At 45.3% G+C, this 21,406-nt stretch overlaps 1 long non-coding RNA gene across 3 annotated transcripts; it reads right to left on the bottom strand.

The window, feature by feature from the left end:
- Positions 1-8,041: 8,041 nt before the first annotated feature.
- Positions 8,042-17,391, bottom strand: LOC308675516. Of its 3 annotated transcripts, none has more exons than XR_014028146.1 (3): positions 11,309-17,391; positions 10,328-10,466; positions 8,042-9,744 (listed from the first exon to the last, which is right to left on the bottom strand). It is a non-coding gene; the product is annotated as an uncharacterized lncRNA (long non-coding RNA). The 3 variants fall into 3 exon arrangements; XR_014028147.1 differs by having other exon boundaries at positions 11,313-17,389; XR_014028148.1 differs by having other exon boundaries at positions 8,043-9,744; positions 11,450-17,388.
- Positions 17,392-21,406: the final 4,015 nt, after the last annotated feature.

The following is a 21,406-nucleotide window of genomic DNA, read 5'->3' as shown; positions in this document are numbered from 1 at the left end:
TGCTCACCCTCCACCAAATCCCGCACAAGGGGAGCCTTATTAACCACGGACCTGGCATTCAGGTACACCAGCCGGAGCTCAGGAGGCTGCGCATCCTCGCTCCCGGCACCTCGGGGAAGAAACAGAGGGTCGGAGCAATCTCAATAACAATAACAATCTCAATCTCAATAACAATCTCAAATCCAGTTAATCCTTCTAAAAGGGCCTTTTGCGGTGTTGTCATATTTTTGGCCAAAATTTTTGTTTTTTGTACATTAACCTTAAATCCAGAAACCTTCCCATATTGTGTTATTATCTCCATCAGGTCCACAACAGAGTTCTCTGGCTGGGTCACTGTAACAACCAGATCGTCTGCGAATGCTCTCAATCTGTAGTCCTGATCTCCAATTTGAATCCCCTTAATTTTTTCCGAATTCCGTATTTTAACCAATAATATCTCTAATGTTAACACAAATAACAAGGGCGATAACGGACACCCTTGCCTTGTGCCCTTCTCAATATTACATGCTTCTGTCAAGCTATTATTAACTATAATTCGGGCAGTTTTTGATATAATGCCCTAATCGGTTGTAAAAAATTTTCCCCAAAATCCATTTTATCTAAAACTTTCAACAAAAATTTCCAATTCAATTGATCAAAAGCTTTTTCAGCATCTAAAAAAATTAGCGCCGCAGCGATCTGGTTGTTCCTTTCCAAAAACTCTAACACGTCAACTATATGCCTCACATTATTTTTCATTTGCCTACCGCTAATAAACCCTGTTTGATCCCCGTGAATCACCTGTTGCAGAACCCTCATCAGTCTATTAGCCAAAACCTTAGCAAATGTCTTGTAATCTGTGTTTAAAAGCGATATCGGTCTGTAATTTTTAACTTGAGTAACATCTTGGTCTTCCTTCGGAATCAAAGAGATAAAAGCTGTTCTCCAAGACGGTGGCACCTTTCCCCCCCTCTGGATTGTCTGCAACAGTTCCTTTAACGGTTTTATCATTTCTAATTGTAAATTTTTGTAATAGGCCGCAGTCAAGCCATCCGTACCTGGTGCTTTATCCACCTTCAATTCCTTAATTGCTGTAAAAATTTCTTCTTCTGTGATCAGTTGATTAATCCCTTCTTTTTGTACTTGCGTAAGTACCGGTATGCTAGCATTTTCCAAATATATATCAATGTCTTTTTCATTAATTTTCTCCTTAGCATATAATTTAGAATAAAAATCCACAAAAGCGTCCTTGATAAGGTCCTGTTGAAACACAACCCTTCCTTTATGCTCAATCTTGTTTATATTAGAAGCCCTTTGTTTTTTCCTCAATCTATAGGCTAACCATCTACCTGGTTTATTAGCGTTACAAAAAGTGTTATGCCTGGCAAACCGCAGATTGGTTGCCACTTGGTCGGCCATTAATTTATCAAATTGTCCTCTTAACAATTTAATGGCCTCCTTAGTCTTCACATCCTCTGAGTTCAAAATCAAAGCCTTTTCTTTTTCCTTTATTTCGTTCTCCAGTTCTTTCCTCCTACCTTCCACAGCACGTCTATGTTTGTTGTTCATATATATCAAGACCCCTCTCATGTAGGCCTTGCTAGCATCCCACACCATATCCATAGAAGTACCTTTGTTCATATTAGTTTCAAAAAAATCCTTCATCCGCTGCTTGCATTCTTCCACATTTCTCTGATTTCTAAACAAATTCTCATTTACGCGCCACGAGCGCCTGTCTCTTTTCTCCTTATCAATCTCTAACCAAACTAGACTATGATCAGAGATAGTTCTTGCACAAATCTTCACCTTTTTAGTCCTCAAAAAAAAGTCATTCGTCACCAAAATAAAATCAATCCTCGAAAAAGATTGATGTCTATCAGAATAAAAAGTATAATCCTTTTCCTGCAAGTGTCTCTCGCGCCAAATATCTCGCAGTTCCAAGTCATCCTTCATTTCAAAAAAAGATTTAGGCAGTCTAGCGTGACTTGGAATGCGCTTAAAAGCTCCAGCCTTATCCATCTGTACATCCATAACACCATTCCAGTCCCCCATAAAAATAAAAGATTTATAATCCAACTGGGTAAGCTTTGTATGAAGTAAACTAAAAAAGTCAGCCTGTTGTTGTTGTTGATTAGGGGCGTACAGTCCAACTAGAAGCGTCTTTTTGCCTTCTAGCAACAAGTCTATCAGTACGTATCTTCCATGCTTGTCTGCTTCAATTAAATCCGCTGTTATGGCACTTTTAATATAAACAACCACTCCATTTTTCTTATTCATTGCAGAGGCAACAAAGTGCGTACCCAGAATAATAATGCATTATTGATATTAATAGGGTGACAGATGGCTGAGACACAGGCACAGAATTAAATAGTATTAATAAGGTTCTGTTAATAAAGAATAATAATCTTAAAATGCCGTTTAAGAGATTTATTCCTTTTGGTGGCTGCCGTACCCGCTTGGACCGACGGAGAACACGGTTTTCTGTCCCTTAGAGATAGCACTGAGGCCATCTAAAAGGCGTACTACGGTGCCCACGATTGCTAATGCTATGGGACGGGAGACTGTCAAACCGTATATTGCAGCAGCCGCCAAAAGAAAGAAACCTTTTAAAGGCTTTTGAAGCAGGATTCCTTCTTCTGTGCCTGTTCTGTACTCCTTGGAGGACTGAAAATAGTGCCGTCCTGTGTTCCGGTCACAATTAATAAAACTTTTTAATGACATTTTACCGTTATTTTTCTGTATTTTTATTACTAACAACTTATTATTAATAGGGCAATGGGAGGTCCGTTTGCTGCAACGCAGGAACAGACGGAGTCCTGCTTCAAAAGCCTTAAACAAAGTTAAGGAGGACTATGATGCCCTATTAATATTAAAGTTTAAATAAAAAAGAATAACCTTAAAATGCCGTTTAAAAGATTTATTTGTTTTGGTGGCTGCCAAAAGAATCTCAGAAGATTTAAGAATAGGGTAATTGTGCATCTCTTGGACTGAGCTACGACCTGAAACCTATCCTGATGCTTAATTTAAACTAATTTCAGTGGCGTATTGTTGCTCTGATTTTCACTTGATTTAAAAACAAAAGTACTGCTGTTGCAGGCAGGCACTGTTACAGTTATGCTTCTGTATTGTTTTATTTTAAAAGTGTGGACGGCGATTAAGCCTGATGATTTGCAAAATTTGATTTAGAGTTATGTTTATTCCTAGAGTGTAACACGCTAAGGTTTAAGATGTAATCTATGTTTATAGTTATTTCTCATTTTACATTTGTTTATAAGTTATTTTATATCTAGGCAGCTTTTGTTTTTTATACCGTCAAAGTTCTTCACAAAAAACACTAACGTTGTAATCTATAAACATTAATGCCGTTGAAATCGGTCTTATAATTACACAAGAGGATTGTTCAGAAATCAAAAGTTCGCCAAAGGACGTGCCTTCTTATCTTGTCTCTAAATGCCTGCAAAGTGGGGCCCGCAATCACCATCCGAAGATTTTGCTGCACGGCCTGGCAAGCACGCCAGAAAGGGCCCTTCCCGGTAGACTGCCAAGCTCTGCTCCTGGGAAGGCCCTTGGAAAGGTCCCTCCTGCTATTTCCCACCAAAACTGCAATATTGAGAGGGGTGGCCGTCGCGACCTACCACCGTGTTTCCCCGCTGCCTCTTGCTCCCGACTCGGCTCCCAACCTTACTCAATTTCCATCCCCAACTCTTTAAAAGGAAAAGCCTTAACCTTGCTGAAACCGGCAAAAAAGGAAAAAAAAATCCTCAAGGACAACTTATCTGTTTTCCTGAGTTCCTTCTTAACAGCCACAACAGGGTAGGTCACCCACTGCTAAGCTTGTAAGCCGCCCTGAGTCTTCGGAGAAGGGCGGGATATAAATGTAATAAAAATAAAAATAAAATAAATAAATTAATCCGGGGGAGGCTCTAGGCTGCAAATCCAGGGAACGTAACCTTCTTTCTCCACTGCAGGCCTTTGTAGAACTGGCCTCTTACCCTTCCTCCTCACCCACTGGACTGCTACCTCAGTCGGTACAGCTGTGATTGGGGAAGTTAGCAAAATTGCAAGCTGGACTCTGCAAAGACCCGAGTCTCCGGTTGCCCCCAGAGACCTGCTTTTCATTTCTTTTACCTCTGGGCGGTGGGCGGGCTTCCCCCCCGCACTGCAACCTGGAGAGGAAAGGGAGGAATCTCCTGCCCTTCCTAACCCTGACTTGCTTTGCGCAAAGTTCTACAAAGTTAGATGGATGGCAAACAAATCAAGAAATTCCATGATAAACCTTTAAGGCACCGATATGTTATATACATTTTCAAAATAAATTATATGTATTTTTATATCAATTTATATTTATCATTTCTTAATAAAAAGTACACAATTTATTTCAATTAGAAATTTAATATTCGATGTACATTAATATAGATATCTCAAAGGGATATCCTTTACAAACATCAAATATAAACATAAACACCCAGATGCAAACAAAGTCGTGACTAAAACCCTAACCCCGTAAACCACCGTTGACCCCCATTAACTTTATTAACACACATTAACCCCCATTAACGTTCATTAACCACAATTAACCCCCATAAACCACTATTAACCCCCATAAACCACCGTTGACCCCCATTAACTTCATTAACACCCATTAACCCCCATTAACGTTCATTAACCACAATTAACCCCCATAAACCACCATTAACCCCCATAAACCACCCTTGACCACCATTAATTCATTAAAACCCATTAACCCCCATAAACCACCATTGACCCCCATTAAGTGCATTAAAACCCATTAACCCCCAGTAACCTTCAGTAACCACAATTAACCCCCATAAACCACCATTGACACCCATTAACCTTCATTAACCACCATTAACCCCCATAAACCACCATTAACCCCCATAAACCACCATTGACCCCCATTAACTGCACTAACACCCATTAACCACCATTAAACTTCAGTAACCACAATTCACCCCCATTAACTTCATTAACACCCATTAACCCCCATAAACCACGATTGACCACCATTAAGTGCATTAACACCCATTAACCCCAAGTAACCTTCATTAAACACCAATAACCCCCATAAACCACCATTGACCCCCATTAACTACACTGACACCTATTAACCCCCATTAACCTTCAGAAACCACCATTAACCCCCATTAACCTTCATTAGCCACCATTAACCCGCATAAACCACCATTGACCCCCATTAACTTCATTAACACCCATTAACCCCCATAAACCACCATTGACCCCCATTAACTGCACTAACACCCATTAACCACCATTAACCTTCATTAACCACCATAAACCACCATTGACCCCCATTAACCTTCATTAACACCCATTAACTTCATTAACACCCATTAACCTTCATTAACCACCATTAACCCCCATAAACCACCATTGACACCCATTAACCTTCATTAACCACCATTAACCCCCATAAACCACCATTAACCCCCATAAACCACCATTGACCCCCATTAACTGCACTAACACCCATTAACCACCATTAAACTTCAGTAACCACAATTAACCCCCATAAACCACCATTGACCCCCATTAACTTCAATAACACCCATTAACCTTCATTAACCACCATTAACCCCCATAAACCACCATTGACCCCCATTAACCTTCATTAACCACAATTAACCCCCATAAACCACCATTGACCCCCATTAACTTCAATAACACCCATTAACCCCCATAAACCACCATTGACCCCCATTAACTTCAATAACACCCATTAACCTTCATTAACCACCATTGACCCCCATAAACCACCATTGACCCCCATTAACCTTCATTAACCACCATTAACCCCATAAACCACCATTGACCCCCATTAACCTTCATTAATCACCATTAACCCCCATAAACCACCATTGACCCCCATAAACCACCATTGCCCCCCATTAACCTTCATTAACCACCATTAACCCCCATAAACCACCATTAACCCCCATAAACCACCATTGACCCCCATAAACCACCATTGACCCCCATTAACTGCACTAACACCCATAAACCACCATTGACCCCCATTAACCTTCATTAACTACCATTAACCCCCATAAACCACTATTGACCCACATTAACTTCATTAACACACATTAACCACCATTAACCCCCATTAATGCCCATAAACCACCATTGACCCCCATAAACCACCATTAAGTGCATTAACCCCCATTGACTCGCAATTTACTCCATTAAAACCCATTAACCACCATTAACAACCATTAACCCCCATTGACCACTATTAGTCCTATTAAACCCCATTAACAACAATTGACCATTATTAATCCATTAACCCCCATTAATAACAATTAACCCACATTAAACCCCATTAAGCACAATTGAAGTTGGGGGGGGGAATGATTAAGGACGGACCAAAAGGCCCTGGGGGACTGCAAATTTGACGGACAGGAAGTCCGCCATGCTGAGAACGGAAGTAAGCGGGGATGATAAAAAAGGACGGACCAGCAGGCCCTGGGGGACTGCAAATTTGACGGACAGGAAGTCTTTATGATGGGAACGGAAGTTGGAGGGATAATTAAAAAGAACGGACCAAAAGGCCCTGGGGGACTGCAAATTTGACGGACAGGAAGTCCCCATGATAGGAACGGAAGTTGGAGGGATAATTAAGAAGGACGTACCAATAGGCCCTGGGGGACTGCAAATTTCCACGGACAGGAAGTCGGCCATGATGGAAACGGAAGTTAGGGGATGATAAAAAAGAACGGACCAAAAAGCCCTGGGGGACTGCAAATTTGACGGACAGGAAGTCCGCCATGATGGGAACGGAAGTTGGAGGGATAATTAAGAAGAACGTACCAATAGGTCCTGGGGGACTGCAAATTTGACCGGACAGGAAGTCCGCCATCCTGGGAACGGAAGTTAGGGGGATGATTAAGAAGAACGGACCGGAAGTCAGCCATGATGGAAAGGTAATTTTTCACAGGCCCGGGGGGACGGACAGGAAGTGCGCCATGCTCTGTGAAAGGGGACGCTCTGCCCTTTGTTGCTTCGCTTATCGGAGTCCCGATGCTAGGCAAAAGGCCTAAGACGTCCTCAATGATAATTCTATGGGACGGAAAACCGTGCCCTCCTGTGGTAAAACTGGGTATTGCGGCCGCCGAAGGAAATAATCCTTTTTAAATAGCGTTTTGAGGTTATTACCTTTATTATTACCGCCTTATTAACATGAATAGGGGGACGGGTGACCCTTTTGCTGAGACACAGGCGCAGAATAAGAGGAACTAATATTGATAAGGTTTGATTAATAGAGAATAATAATCTTAAAACGCCACTTGAAAGGTTGATTTATTTTCGTGGCTGCTACGCCAGCGTATACCACAGGAGGGCACTGTTTTCCGTCCCTTAGCGATAGCGGCGTTGAGGCCTTCGAAAAGGTTTACCGTGGTCTCGGTGATAATGTTATGGGACGGAAAACTGCCGTCCTGTCGTCAAAGCGGGAGTTGCGGCCGCCAAAATAAAAAAAATATTTTTAGTAGCGTTTTAAATGGACGGTCTACTAACTTGTTGATCGGACGTGAATTCCGCCGTGCCCGCAAGGTCGCCGCGAAAGGAACTTGGGCGATGACTAAGAAGAAATGACCGCAAGTCGGCCGTGATGGAAAGGTCCTATTTCAAAGAACTGGAGGACGGCCGATATCGACGAATAGGAAGTGCGTCGGGCACAGAAGGTCTCTCGGAGATTATTCGTGAAGAACGAGCCGGCTGACGCGTAGAATGGTGACGCTTTGGCTGACGCTCTGCGCTTTTTGGGGCTTCTCTTCTCGGTGTCCCGATCTTAGGCGAAAGACCTCTATGTTAATGGTGTGGGACGGAAAACGGTGCCCTCCTGTGGTCAAACGGGGTATTGCTGCCGCCGAAACAAAAAATCCTTTTTAATGGCGTTTTAACTTCTCCTTTTTATTAATGCTTTATTATTACGTATGAATATTAACGCCTCGTTATTAATATTAATGTTAAAACGGAACCCGTTTGCTGCAACGCAGGCGAGGAAGAACAAATCCTTCTTCAGAAGCCTTAAAGCGAATTAAGCCTTACGTTGGCCTGTTAATATTAATAATTTTAATAATATATAATGATTTAAAAATGCCGTTAAAAAGGTTTTTTTTATATTTTTAATGTATTTATTTTTTGACGGAAGGATTCGGAAAGTTATCTTGCTATGCAAAAAACGTTTTGTTGCGTCCTTGTTAATTTCCCAGGAAATTACTGGTTAACGATATGGGAAATAGCGGATACTAGCAGAATTGCTAAATTTTGAGAAACGTGGACCTGATCGATAATTGGGATGGAAACGCTGGGGAGCTTACGTAAAACGGGAAGTTGAAGTAAGGTTTCTTTTCAAAAGGAGGGCTTCCTAACGCGTCTTCGTTTAGAATGGTAGATTTGTGACCGTTTGACTATTTTAAATTATTCCGGTTGTGTGTGCGTTCTTACGTGTGTGGGAATGCAAATTCAGACTGACCCTTACGCACGCAAACAATTGTCTTTTTCTGAAAATTCCCCGCTTATCTTATCTTTAGAATATGAATAAATTAATTTTAATGCTTGGCCGTTGCAGAATGCAGACAAAGGCGTCTTCGCCCGATATTGGTTTGTTGTTGCCTTTTCTACAGATCCTCGCCTTTAGGCTTTAATTATATCGATAAAATAAAAATTAAAGTACTCCTGGTTTGATTTTTCAACCTAATTATTTAATGTTATTTGGACTCCTATATATTATACAAAATAGGATTTGGAATGAGACGTCATATTTTACCTTCTTAAGATATATGTATGTGCTATGTAGGCTTACTTTCCACAAATGTACTTTTCTCATTAAAAATGATTTTTTTAGTTCCCTAACGATATGTTCCGTGTTTAATATTTTCAAATGGTTTCTTTGTATGTTTGAGTCGTCCGAGTCTTGGTTATCCCAAAGATCCTTTGTTCAGACGCGAACGGAATCCCGTTCATTTCTGAAGATGTTTCGCCTCTCGTCTGAAAACCCGCTTCGCCTCTGATTAGATAGTGGGGAATGGAAGGATTTATATTCCCTGCGGACGGCTGGTCCTTTTAGAGTCTCTTCAGATCTTTCCACCGACTCGGTTTCCACAAAGACCGAACCCCGTCCTCTCACGCTGGCTCCACAGACTTATTTCTCCATCTACAGCTGCAGCACGTGACTATACATATAACAATATTTTTTTTCTCGGTAAATACTAAAACTTTACTTCTCATCAGCTTTCACGTAGATTTACAGAGAAGGCAGGAGATGAAAGCAGCAAAAATGGGTTGAGGAAAGCAGAGCAGATCAAAGCGGAACAAAAGAACCCACCTGCTTGGAGACAAAAAGGCACAGCTGCAGCAAGTCTGCATCCCGGGAGGCAGAAGGGCTTGGCCTCAAGGGCGCAGGCGAGGAGGCCTGCCCGGCAGTAGCGAGGGCGGCAGCTTGCCTGAACGAACAGGTTTCACGCGTTGACCCGAGTGGGAATTTGTGGTTTCCTGAATCGGCCGCGCCGGCCTGGTGTACGCCTCGTGTTAAGCCGAGACCGAATGCTGGGGCTACCGTGATCTAGGAAGCCCCTGAGGTCTTCCGTGGATGGTCTGTCGAAGGCTGGTTGAACGAACCTTCCCGAGGCCGACCACGTTGGCGAGGACATGACCGATCGGGCAATAGATGTTTTCCTTCCTCTATAGGCCGTGTGGGTGAAGCGACTCCTCTTCTACTCCTGTCTGTTAAGAGAAGTGAATTAGGAGATCGTCTCGTTTAAATTATTTGCTTGTGGATTGGAAAGGCAAAATGAGACACCGGAGCCTCAAACTGAGACTGCGGGTGAAAAAAGTCCACTTGGGGAGAATATAGAGTTGTTTAAAAGCTTACAATTTATTTATTGTTTTGTTTTCTTTTTAGCAAAACATCTTTCCTCTTTCTTCCTTCTCGTAGAGGATGGGCTTCCCTGTGACTCACGAGGCTCTCTGTGACTACAGAGCGGCCCTCTGGCTAACTGCTCCCAGACTGCTTTTCAGTCAATAAGGGTCTCTGTGGATATTCTGCTACTAACTAGCGTAGACAAAATCTGGCAGAGCGTAACAACGTTGTGGCGGTATTTTAAAAGGCAAATCTTTGATTTTAAACAAAGTATCGGCAGGGGCCTGGAAAGTTTGTTACTCCCTCTGTGAAAAACGCAGATGCCGCATTATATCTCAAGAACAAAATAGATCGTTACAGCGTTGGCAGAGCCAGAAGCGATGGACAGTGCTGCTGAGAAGATCAGAGCGGACCGTAGGCACGTAACACAAAACACCGGCTCCTTACCTCTAAACTCCAACCTCTCGCTGTCCCCCCTGGACGAAAAGATAGGGTGGTCGCCTTGGTGTTTAACTTTCCAAGGGGCAGGCTGATCAAAGGTCTTCGCAGAAGGGCTCCGTGCCTGCATCAACTGAGCGGCCTAGTTCTAGAAAGTGGGAGCAACCAGTGTTACACAGACTGCTTTTTGCCCCAAAAAGGGCTAAAGACAAATACAAAACGGCTACTGAAGTTGCCCCTACGCTCGGAAAAACAGTGCTGACTCAAAAGGACCCAAAATACTATCAGAAACACCCTGGGTTTTCTTATGCCGCCTGCTTGCTGCGAAGCTACCTGCTTGCCTGTCTCGTGTCCTCCTTTCTGTTTTGGATTCTGCTGCTAAGAGGGCCCTGGAGGTCATTTCTGACTCCCACCCACCCCCGGCCAGAAAGTAAAGCATCGGCCCCTAGGAAAGGCCTTCTCTGCATACCTACCGGACTCTGTGACAGGACCCTGGACAGCGGCTCTTAACTGAGTTTCCACATGAAACTTAACCTGATGCTTAATTTGAACTAATTTCAGTGGCATAATTTTGCTCCGATTTCCACTTTATGATGTGAAATGTGATGATGTGCTTCAACCCAAAAACCTAGAACTAAGGAGAAACTTCCTGACAGTTAGAACAATTAACCGGTGGAACAACCTGCCTCCAGAAGTGGTGAATGCTCAAAAACTGGATGTTTTTAAGAAGAGACTGGGCAGCCATTTATCTAAAATGGTATAGGGTTTCCTGAGCATGGGGGTGGACTAGATGACCACCAGGGTCCCTTCAAACTCTGTGGTTCTGTAAGTTCTGCCTAAGCAGGGGATTGGACTAAATGACCTCCAAGGTCCCTTCCAATTATTATTATTATTATTATTATTATTATTATTATTATTATTATTATTATTATTATTATTATTATTATTATTATTATTATTATTATTATTATTAAAAAGAAACGTACGTACGTACAATCTCCTTAAAGAAATAGCAGGGCAGGTCAATCAAAACTATTCTTGAATGAAAACATCTTCGTTTGGTGGACGGGGGTCAGCGGGGTACACTTTTAAGAGGAACCTATTAAGACCTTATACAGAGAAGTGCCATACCGCTCGTTCTTCTACATCCGGGAGTGGGGCGCTGGGAAAACACCATCAAACGGCTGCCTTGCTTGACAGCCTTCGAGGAGACCCCCGAGACGGGACGGAACGCCATTCCGGACCCGGACGCCAAAACACCTTGAGTGCCGGCCCCGGTTCTAAAAAGGAGCTCCGCGATCTTTGCAGCACAACAGAAGGCGCGGCTGAGCTAACAGGAAGTCCGCCGTGGCGAGAAAGTCGCAGCGAAAGGAAGATGGCCGGGATGACTAAAAGGAACGGACAGGAAGTCGGCCATTTCGAGGTCTTTGTAAAAGGGGACGCTCTGCGCTTTGTCGCTTCGCTTCTCGGTGTCCCCATCCTAGGCAAAAGGCCTACGACGGCCTCAATATTAATGCTATGGGGCGCGAAACCCGGTATTGCGGCCGCCGAAAGAAATAAACCTTTTAAATGGCATTTTAAATCTACGGTCTAACGTTGATCGGACGTGAAGTCCGCCGGGCCCAGAAAGTCGCCGCGAAAGGAAGTTGGAGGATGACTAAGAAGAATGGACCGGAAAACGACCATCGTGGAAAGGACAGGAAGCCCACCATGAAGATGTCTCTCTCTGAAAGGAAGTTAGGGGAATGATCAAAAAGAAATGACCGGAAGTCAGCCGTCATGAAAGGGACCTATTTCAAAAGTCCTAGGGGACGGCCGATATCAACGGACAGGAAGTCAGCCGGGCCGAGAAGTTCTCTCGAAGATTACACGGGAGGAACGAGACGGCGCACATGCGCAGAAGGCCGACGGGAGCGGCTCATCCTTTTCGAGGAAGTATAGAGCGGCAACGCTTTGGCTGACGCTCTGCGCTTTGGGGCTTCGCTTCTCGGTGTTTCCAACCTAGGCAAAAGGCCTACGGGGGCATCAATACTAATGCTATGGGATGCAAAAGCGTGCCCTCCTGTGGTCAAACCGGGCATTGCGGCCGCCGAAACAGAAACCTTTTTTTAATGGCATTTAAGGTTATTTTTCTCTCTTTATTAGTAATAACTTATTAATATGAATAGGGTGACGGGTGGCCCTATTTTGCGACACAGGCGCAGAATAAGATGGCCTAATATTAATAAGGTTTTATTAATCTTAAAACGCCATTTGGGTGGTGGCTGCTACACCGGATTGGACCACAGGAGGGCACTGTTTTGCCTCCGTTCGCGACAGCTGAATGGAGGCCTTCGAAAAGGCCTACGATGGCCTCCGTGCTAATGCTATGGGATGGAAAGGTGGTTTTTCAAAGGCCCTGGGGGACGACGGATTTCATCGGACAGGAAGCCCACCGTGCCGAAGTCTCTCTCTGAAAGGAAGTTAGGGGAATGATCAAAAACGGGAGGACCGGAAGGCAGCCGTGATAGAAAGGTCCTATTTCAAAACTCATGGGGGACTGCCGATATCGACGGACAGGAAGTACGCCGGCCCTAGGTCTCTCAGAGATTACACGGGAGGAACGAGATGGCGCACATGCGCAGAAGGCCGACGGGAGCGGCTCGTCCTTTTCGGAGAAGGGTAGAGTGGCGACGCTTTGGCTGACGCTCCGCGATTTGGGGCTTCGCTTCTCGCTGTCCCGATCCTAGGTAAAAAGCCTACGGGGGCATCGATACTAATGCGATGGGACGGAAAAGCGTGCCCTCCTGTGGTCATACCGGGTATTGCGACCGCCAAAAAGAAATACACCTTTTAAATAGGATTTTAAGGTTATTATTCTCCATCTTTATTATTAACGCCTTATTAATCTTAATATTAATAATAATGCATTATTGATATTAATAGGGTGACAGATGGCTGAGACACAGGCACAGAATTAAATAGTATTAATAAGGTTCTGTTAATAAAGAATAATAATCTTAAAATGCCGTTTAAAAGATTTATTCCTTTTGGTGGCTGCCGTACCCGCTTGGACCGACGGAGAACACGGTTTTCTGTCCCTTAGAGATAGCACTGAGGCCATCTAAAAGGCGTACTACGATGCCCACGATTGCTAATGCTATGGGACGGGAGACTGTCAAACCGTATATTGCAGCAGCCCCCAAAAGAAAAAAACCTTTTAAAGGCTTTTGAAGCAGGATTCCTTCTTCTGTGCCTGTTCCGTACTCCTTGGAGGACTGAAAATAGTGCCGTCCTGTGTTCCGGTCACAATTAATAAAACTTTTTAATGACATTTTACCGTTATTTTTCTGTATTTTTATTACTAACAACTTATTATTAATAGGGCAACGGGAGGTCCGTTTGCTGCAACGCAGGCACAGACGGAGTCCTGCTTCAAAAGCCTTAAACAAAGTTAAGGGGGACTATGATGCCCTATTAATATTATTAAAGTTTAAATAATAACGAATAACCTTAAAATGCCGTTTAAAAGATTTATTTCTTTTGGTGGCTGTCAAAAGAATCTCAGAAGATTTAAGAATAGGGTAATTGTGCATCTCTTGGACTGAGCTACGACCTGAAACCTATACTGATGCTTAATTTGAACTAATTTCAGTGGCGTAATGTTGCTCTGATTTTCACTTGATTTAAAAAGAAAAGTACTGCTGTTTCAGACAGGCACCGTTACAGTTATGCTTCTGTATTGTTTTATTTTAAAAGTGTGGACGGCAATTAAGCCTGATGATTTGCAAAATTTGATTTAGAGTTATGTTTATTCCTAGAGTGTAGCACGCTAAGGTTTAAGATGTAATCTATGTTTATAGTTATTTCTAATTTTACATTTGTTTCTAAGTTATTTTATATCTAGGCGGCTTTTGTTTTTTCTACCGTCAAAGTTCTTCACAAAAAACACTAACGTTGTAATCTATAAACATTAATGCCATTGAAATCGGTCTTATAATTACACAAGAGGATTGTTCAGAAATCAAAAGTTCGCCAAAGGACATGCCTTCTTATCTTGTCTCTAAATGCCTGCAAAGTGGGGCCCGCAAACACCATCCAAAGATTCTGCTGCACGGCCTGGCAAGCACGCCAGAAAGGGCCCTTCCCGGTAGACTGCCGAGCTCTGCTCCTGGGAAGGCCCTTGGAAAGGTCCCTCCTGCTATTTCACACCAAAACTGCAATATTGAGAGTGGTGGCCGTCGCAACCTCCCACCGTGTTTCCCCGCTGCCTCTTGCTCCCAACCTTACTCAATTTCCATCCCCAACTCTTTAAAAGGAAAAGCCTTAACCTTGCTGAAACCGGCAAAAAAGGAAAAAAAAATCCTCAAGGACAACTTATCTGTTTTCCTGAGTTCCTTCTTAACAGCCACAACAGGGTAGGTCACCCACTGCTAAGCTTGTAAGCCGCCCTGAGTCTTCAGAGAAGGGCGGGATATAAATGTAATAAAAATAAAAATAAAATAAATAAATAAATCCGGGGGAGGCTCTAGGCTGCAAATCCAGGGAACGTAACCTTCTTTCTCCACTGCAGGCCTTTGTAGAACTGGCCTCTTACCCTTCCTCCTCACCCATAGGACTGCTACCTCAGTCGGTGCAGCTGTGATTGGGGAAGTTAGCAAAATTGCAAGCTGGACTCTGCAAAGACCAAAATCTCCTGTTGCCCCCAGAGACCTGCTTTTCCTTTCTTTTACCTCTGGGCGGTGGGCGGGATTCCCCCCCCCCTGCAACCTGGAGAGGAAAGGGAGGAATCTCCTGCCCTTTCTAACCCTGACTTGCTTTGCACAAAGTTCTACAAAGTTAGATGGATGGCAAACAAATCAATAAATTCCATGAGTTCCAACTTCTCTCCCCCATTTTATCCATACTTTCAATGATAAACCTATAAAGCACCAATATGTTATATACATTTTCAAAATAAATTATATTTATTTTTATATCAATTTATATTTATTTCTTAATAAAAAGTACACAATTTATTTCAATTAGAAATTTAATATTCAATGTACATTAATATAGATATCTCAAAGGGATATCCTTTGGAAATATCAAATATAAACATAAACACCCAGATGCAAACAAATCATTACTAAAAACCAACATGGGTTTGTCAAAAACAGATCGTGCCAGACAAATCTTATTGCATTCTTTGACCAAGTGACAAAATTAGTGGACCAGAGGAATGCTGTGGATATAATTTACCTGGACTTCAGTAAGGCATTTGATAAAGTAGAGCACAACCTACTACTTGATAAGATAGGAAAATGTGGGTTAGACAGCATCACCACCAGATGGATTCGTAGCTGGCTGACCCGCCGTACTCAGTGTGTGGTCCTCAAAGGAACCGCATCGACATGGAAGGAAGTGTGTAGTGGGGTGCCCCAGGGCTCTGTTCTGGGCCCAGTGCTCTTCAATATCTTCATCAATGATTTGAACCAGGGGAAATTTCATCAAATTTACAGACAACAACAAGCTGGTAGGAATAGCCAATACTCCAGACGTTAGGCTTAAGATACAGGAGGATCTGGACAGACATGAACACTGGCCACTATCTAACAAAATGAATATGAGGCAGCAGCGTGCTGCAGGTGCCAAAAAAGCCAAAACAGTGCTATGCTGCATTAACAGAGGAATAGAATCAAGATCACGTGAAGTATTAATACCTCTTTACAATGCATTGGTAAAGCTGCACTTGGAATACTGCATCCAGTTTTGGTCACCACAATGTAAAAAAGATGTTGAGACTCTAAAAAGAGTACAGAGAAGAGCAAAAAAGATGATTAGGGGATTGGAGGCTAAAACATATAAGGAACAGTTGCTGGAATTGACGCGGTGGCTCAGTGGGTTAGGATGCTGAGCTTGTCCATCAGATGGTCGGCAGTTTGGCAGGTCGAATCCCGAGTGCCGCGTAACAGAGTGAGCGCCTGTTACTTGTCCCAGCTTCTGCCAACCTAGCAGTTCGAAAGCACGTAAAAAATGCAAGTAGAAAAATAGGGACCTCTACGGTGGGAAGGTAACAGCGTTCCATGCGCCTATGGCGTCTAGTCATGCCGGCCACATGACCACGGAGACGTCCTCGGACAAGCGCTGGCTCTTCGGCTTGGAAAGGAAGATGAGCACCGGCCCCTAGAGTCAGAAACGACTAGCACGTGTGTACAGGGGAACCTTTACCTTTACCTTACTTTAATGAAGAGAAGGATGAGGGGAGACATGATAGCAGCGTTCCAATATCCCAGGAGCTGACACAAAAAAGAGGGAGTCAAGCTATTCTCCCAAATGCCTAAAGGCAATGGATGGAAACTAGTTAACGAGAGAAGCCACCTGGAACTAAGGAGAAACCTCCGGACAGTTAGAACAATTAACCAGTGGAACAACCTGCCTCCAGAAGTGCTGAATGCTCCAACACTGGACATTTTTAAGAAGACACTGGACAGCCACTAGTCTGAAACGGTATAGCGTTTCCTGCCTGAACAAGAGGTTGGACTAGATGACCTCCAAGGTCCCTTCCAACTCTCTGGTTCTTTAAGGTCTCCTGCTTGAGCAAGAGGTTGGACTGGATGGCCTTCATGGTCCCTTCCAACTCTTGTGATTCTGTAAGTTCTGCCTGAGCAGGGGGTTGGACTACATGACCTCCAAGGTCCCTTCCAATGATGATGATGATGAAACGTAAATACGTACAATCTCCTTAAAGAAATAGCAGGGCAGGTCAAGCAAAACTATTCTTGAATGAAAACATCTTCGTTTGGTGGACGGGGGTCAGCGGGGTACACTTTTAAGAGGAACCTATTAAGACCTTATACAGAGAAGCGCCACTCGTTCTTCTACATCCGGGAGTGGGGCACTGGGAAAACACCATCAAACGGCTGCCTTGCTTGACAGCCTTCGAGGAGACCCCCGAGACGGAACGGAACGCCATTCCGGACCCGAACGCCAAAACACCTTGAGTGCCGGCCCCGGCTCTAAAAAGGAGCTCCGCGATCTTTGCAGCACAAAAGAAGGCGCGGCTGAGCTAACAGGAAGTCCGCCGTGGCGAGAAAGTCGCAGCGAAAGGAAGTTGGCCGGGAAGACTAAAAGGGACGGACAGGAAGTCGGCCATTTCGAGGTCTCTGTGAAAGGGGACGCTCTGCGCTTTGTCGCTTCGCTTCTCGGTAATGCTATGGGGCGCGAAACCGTGTCCTCCTGTGGTCATTCTCATTATTGCGGCCGCCGAAAGAAATAAACCTTTTAAATGGCATTTTAAGGTTATTGTTCTCTATCTTTCTTTTTAACATTAATATGAATAGGGCGACGGGTGGCCCTGTTTTGCGACACAGGCGCAGAATAAGATGGCCTAATATTAATAAGGTTTTATTAATCTTAAAACGCCATTTCGGTGGTGGCTGCTACACCGGATTGGACCACAGGAGGGCACTGTTTTGCCTCCGTTCGCGACAGCTGAATGGAGGCCTTCGAAAAGGCCTACGATGGCCTCCGTGCTAATGCTATGGGATGGAAAGGTGGTTTTTCAAAGGCCCTGGGGGACGACGGATTTCATCGGACAGGAAGCCCACCGTGCCGAAGTCTCTCTCTGAAAGGAAGTTAGGGAATGATCAAAAACGGAAGGACCGGAAGGCAGCCGTGATAGAAAGGTCCTATATCAAAAGTCATGGGGGACTGCCGATATCGACGGACAGGAAGTCCGCCGGCCCTAGGTCTCTCAGAGATTACACGGGAGGAACGAGATGGCGCACATGCGCAGAAGGCCGACGAGAGCGGCTCGTCCTTTTCGGAGAAGGGTAGAGCGGCGACGCTTTGGCTGACGCTCTGCGCTTTGGTGCTTCGCTTCTCGGTGTCCCATCCTAGGCAAAAGGCCTACGGGGGCATCAGTAACTAATGCGATGGGACATAGTAGCGTGCCCTCCATTGGACAAACCGGGTATTGCGGCCGCCAAAAAGAAATACACCTTTTAAATAGGTTTTTAAGGTTATTATTCTCCATCTTTATTCTTTATTTTATTTTTTATTTTAATTCCATTTATATCCCGCCCTTCTCCGAAGAATAACGCCTTATTAATGTTTATTACTATTAATAATATTATTAATTTATTAATAAATAAATTGTTAATAATTTTTTATTATTTATATATAATTTAATAACAATTTATTATTATTAATATTATTATTGTTGTTTAATAACGCCTTATTGTTTATTAACACATTATTGATATTAATAGGGTGACAGATGGCCATTTTGCTGAGACACATGGGCAGAATTAAATGGCCTAGTATTGATAAGGTTTTATTAATAAAGAATAATAATCTTAAAATGCTATTAAAAAGGTTTCTTTTTGTGGCTGCTGTACCTGCTTGGGATAACCGGATGGCAGTTTTCTGACCCTTAATAAGATTCAGTAGCTTCAATACGTACAGAATAATATTTACTTTTATGGCTGCTATTCCTTCTTTAACCGCGGGACTCACTCTCTCACTCTAGGACTGCTTGCCACAAAAGGTGGCCTCCCTTCCCATATGGCTAGAAAAGGAGAACGTGTTTGGCTGCTTGGAGAAGAGTTGGGACGGAAAGATGGCATGTAAAGGAACATCACAAATCAATCACAACTGTATATTAAGTCTGTAAACTCACCTGGAATAGGCAAGATGCCGTAGAATATTCCAAAGCTCTTCCACTGGGTTGTGGCTGTTGAAGTTGTAGGGACGGAAAGATCAGGTGAGCCCTGCCACCAACGTGGGGGATCTCTTCTTTCTAGCTGACCAAGATTTCCAGAGCCGAGACAAAATGAGCATCTCCACACTCTGAGAATAAAAGGGTGCTCCCCCACCGCCTCTGGGATCCCGGCTTTCCAACACCTGCACCAGGCACCCTTGGAAACATGCAGGATCGACACCGGCCCCCCCCCGATTCTCTTCTGGTTTTGGAACAAGAAGTAGCTAGCTCTCATTGCTGCAGTACTGGCAGGAGGCCGGCTCCTGATGCTGGTCTGCGAGTCCTCCATTTAGGGGGGGGGAGACCGGAGACGCATCAGCCTTATTGAGAGGAAAAGTGGAACCCAGAGCCCTGGAAGAAAGCCTGTTGCCCCTTAATTCCGCCCTCTCCCCGCTAAATGACATTAAGGCTCCACCGTCTTGTAGCCAGACATTAAAATAAGTTTATTTCAGCTTCAAACGGGGTTTAAAGCAAAGCAAACCCCAAATAAAGGCAGTGCTTGTTCACAGATACCTGGAAAGGGGTGGGGAGGAGAAAAAAAGGCTGTTTCCCAATAAATGATGTATTCCCTGACACACACACACCCGTCCTCCGTACCAAAAGTGCAAAATTCATCGCTCTCCCTCCAAAGTGACCTCCCTGCCAGGACTGCGGTGCCCGTCCATTTTGGGGCACCCCTTTTCTTCAGGAGACGGGAGGCAATAGGAGGGGGGCGGGGGCAGAGGTGGTTGTGGGGGAACCAAAGTCGCCAAAGGGGAAAGGGGGGGGCTGCAGGGGAGGGAGGGGGGCAGCTCAAGGCTCCGGGTTGTGCCATCTCCTACTTTTTGGCTGCAGGCCACTTGGGGAGGGGGGCAAGGCATGCCATTCGCCATCACTTGGCAAGGGAGCTGTCTCCGCTTCGCCACCGGCCGATGGAGTGCCCAGGTCAGCCCCATGCCACAAAGTGTATTGGGGGGGGAACATCCCCCTTGGCAAAGCGTCGCCCTACACGCGGCCCCCGGCTCTGCTGAAGGCACCTTCTCCTAAAGGCATCTTGTCTCGCCCGCTGCTGTCAAGGCAAATGGGGGTGGGGTGGGGCAGGAGACACCCCCAGCCTGAAACTCAATCCCTCCCCTCATTGGGGGGCAGAGGAGGAGGTTGATTTCCCCCACTCCTCAGCCAGCTTTGTGGGGCAGGGCAACCCCCCCCCCCAGGTCCATTTCCTCAGTTCCCCCACCGTAAAGGACCACCTGCAGGACTCTGGACCAAACAGTACAGAAAAGCCTCCTCGCAGGGAAAAAAACGCCTCAAGAACGGGCAGAGTCACCTACAATATGCCAGGAGCTGAAGGGGAGGAGAAGCTGCTGCGTATCGTCTCCCCCCCCCCCCCCACACAGCGTCTGAACCCCACAACCCACGCAGCAGTCTCAAGCCTGGCAGCCTATCTAGACACATAGAAATCAACTTGTAGTACGAACAGGCACCCCTCACCAAAGCAGGCATGGCCCCTGCCCCGTCCCAAGGGAGGGGGGGAAAGGCAGCTCCACACAAATGTAAACAAAACCCACGGGGGGGGGAAGAGAACCGAGGGTCCGGGCGGTCCTCCCCCCCACACCGGGCAGCTGGGTCACCTCCAGATCCAGGACGCCCCCAAAGTAGGTTTTGGTTTTGCACTTGCAATCAGGTGTCTGTGTGTGTGCGTGTGTGTATAAAACAGTAGGTCGCTTATGGCTTTAGACTAGACATCCCGACACGGACAGCCACGGACGGAGACGGAAGGAAAATGGCCCGTGGATCTGGGTGGGGCCTGGCCGGGCCCGTTTTGCAGCTTCCCCGCACCTGGAGGGAGGGTGGGTGGGGGTGGCAGGCACCTCCTTACCCGCTCCTCCCACCCCCCCATACCACCCACCCTGTCAACCGGTCAGTAGCCAAGGGAAGACATGGCCAGTCAGGAAAGGCTGGGGGAGTTGGGCCCCGGGGCATGCAGGGGGAGGCCAGACCCCAGCAAGCCACAGGTGGACGGTCTGGAGAGACAACAAAGCCCATCTTCAAAGGAGTAGCAGCCGTAGGAATCCGTAGCCCAAGACTCTTGACAGCAGCACCGGCTCCCGCAGGCATTTCGAAGGCTGGGGGAGGAGACGCAGGGGTGTGTGTGGGGGGGGAAAACCGCCCCTGCCCAGGCTCCCCCGAGACAGTCCGGACTATTCTGCGCCAGAGGGCCGGTCAGCGCCTTCCTCCGCCGGCCCCGAGGGCGTGGTTTCTAACTCACCGGGCCTAGGAGAGGTCATCTAAAAGCTACAGTCTCATCGGACATCCGTGAGGCTCCACGGGGTCCTCCTTGCGGGTCCGACTAATCCAGTCGCTTCTCAACCTTTCTGGATGATTTT

Source organism: Vipera berus (genome assembly GCF_964194415.1).
Source record: "Vipera berus genome assembly, chromosome: 16".
Taxonomy (NCBI): domain Eukaryota; kingdom Metazoa; phylum Chordata; class Lepidosauria; order Squamata; family Viperidae; genus Vipera; species Vipera berus.
This window is presented reverse-complemented; position numbering and strand designations above follow the sequence as displayed.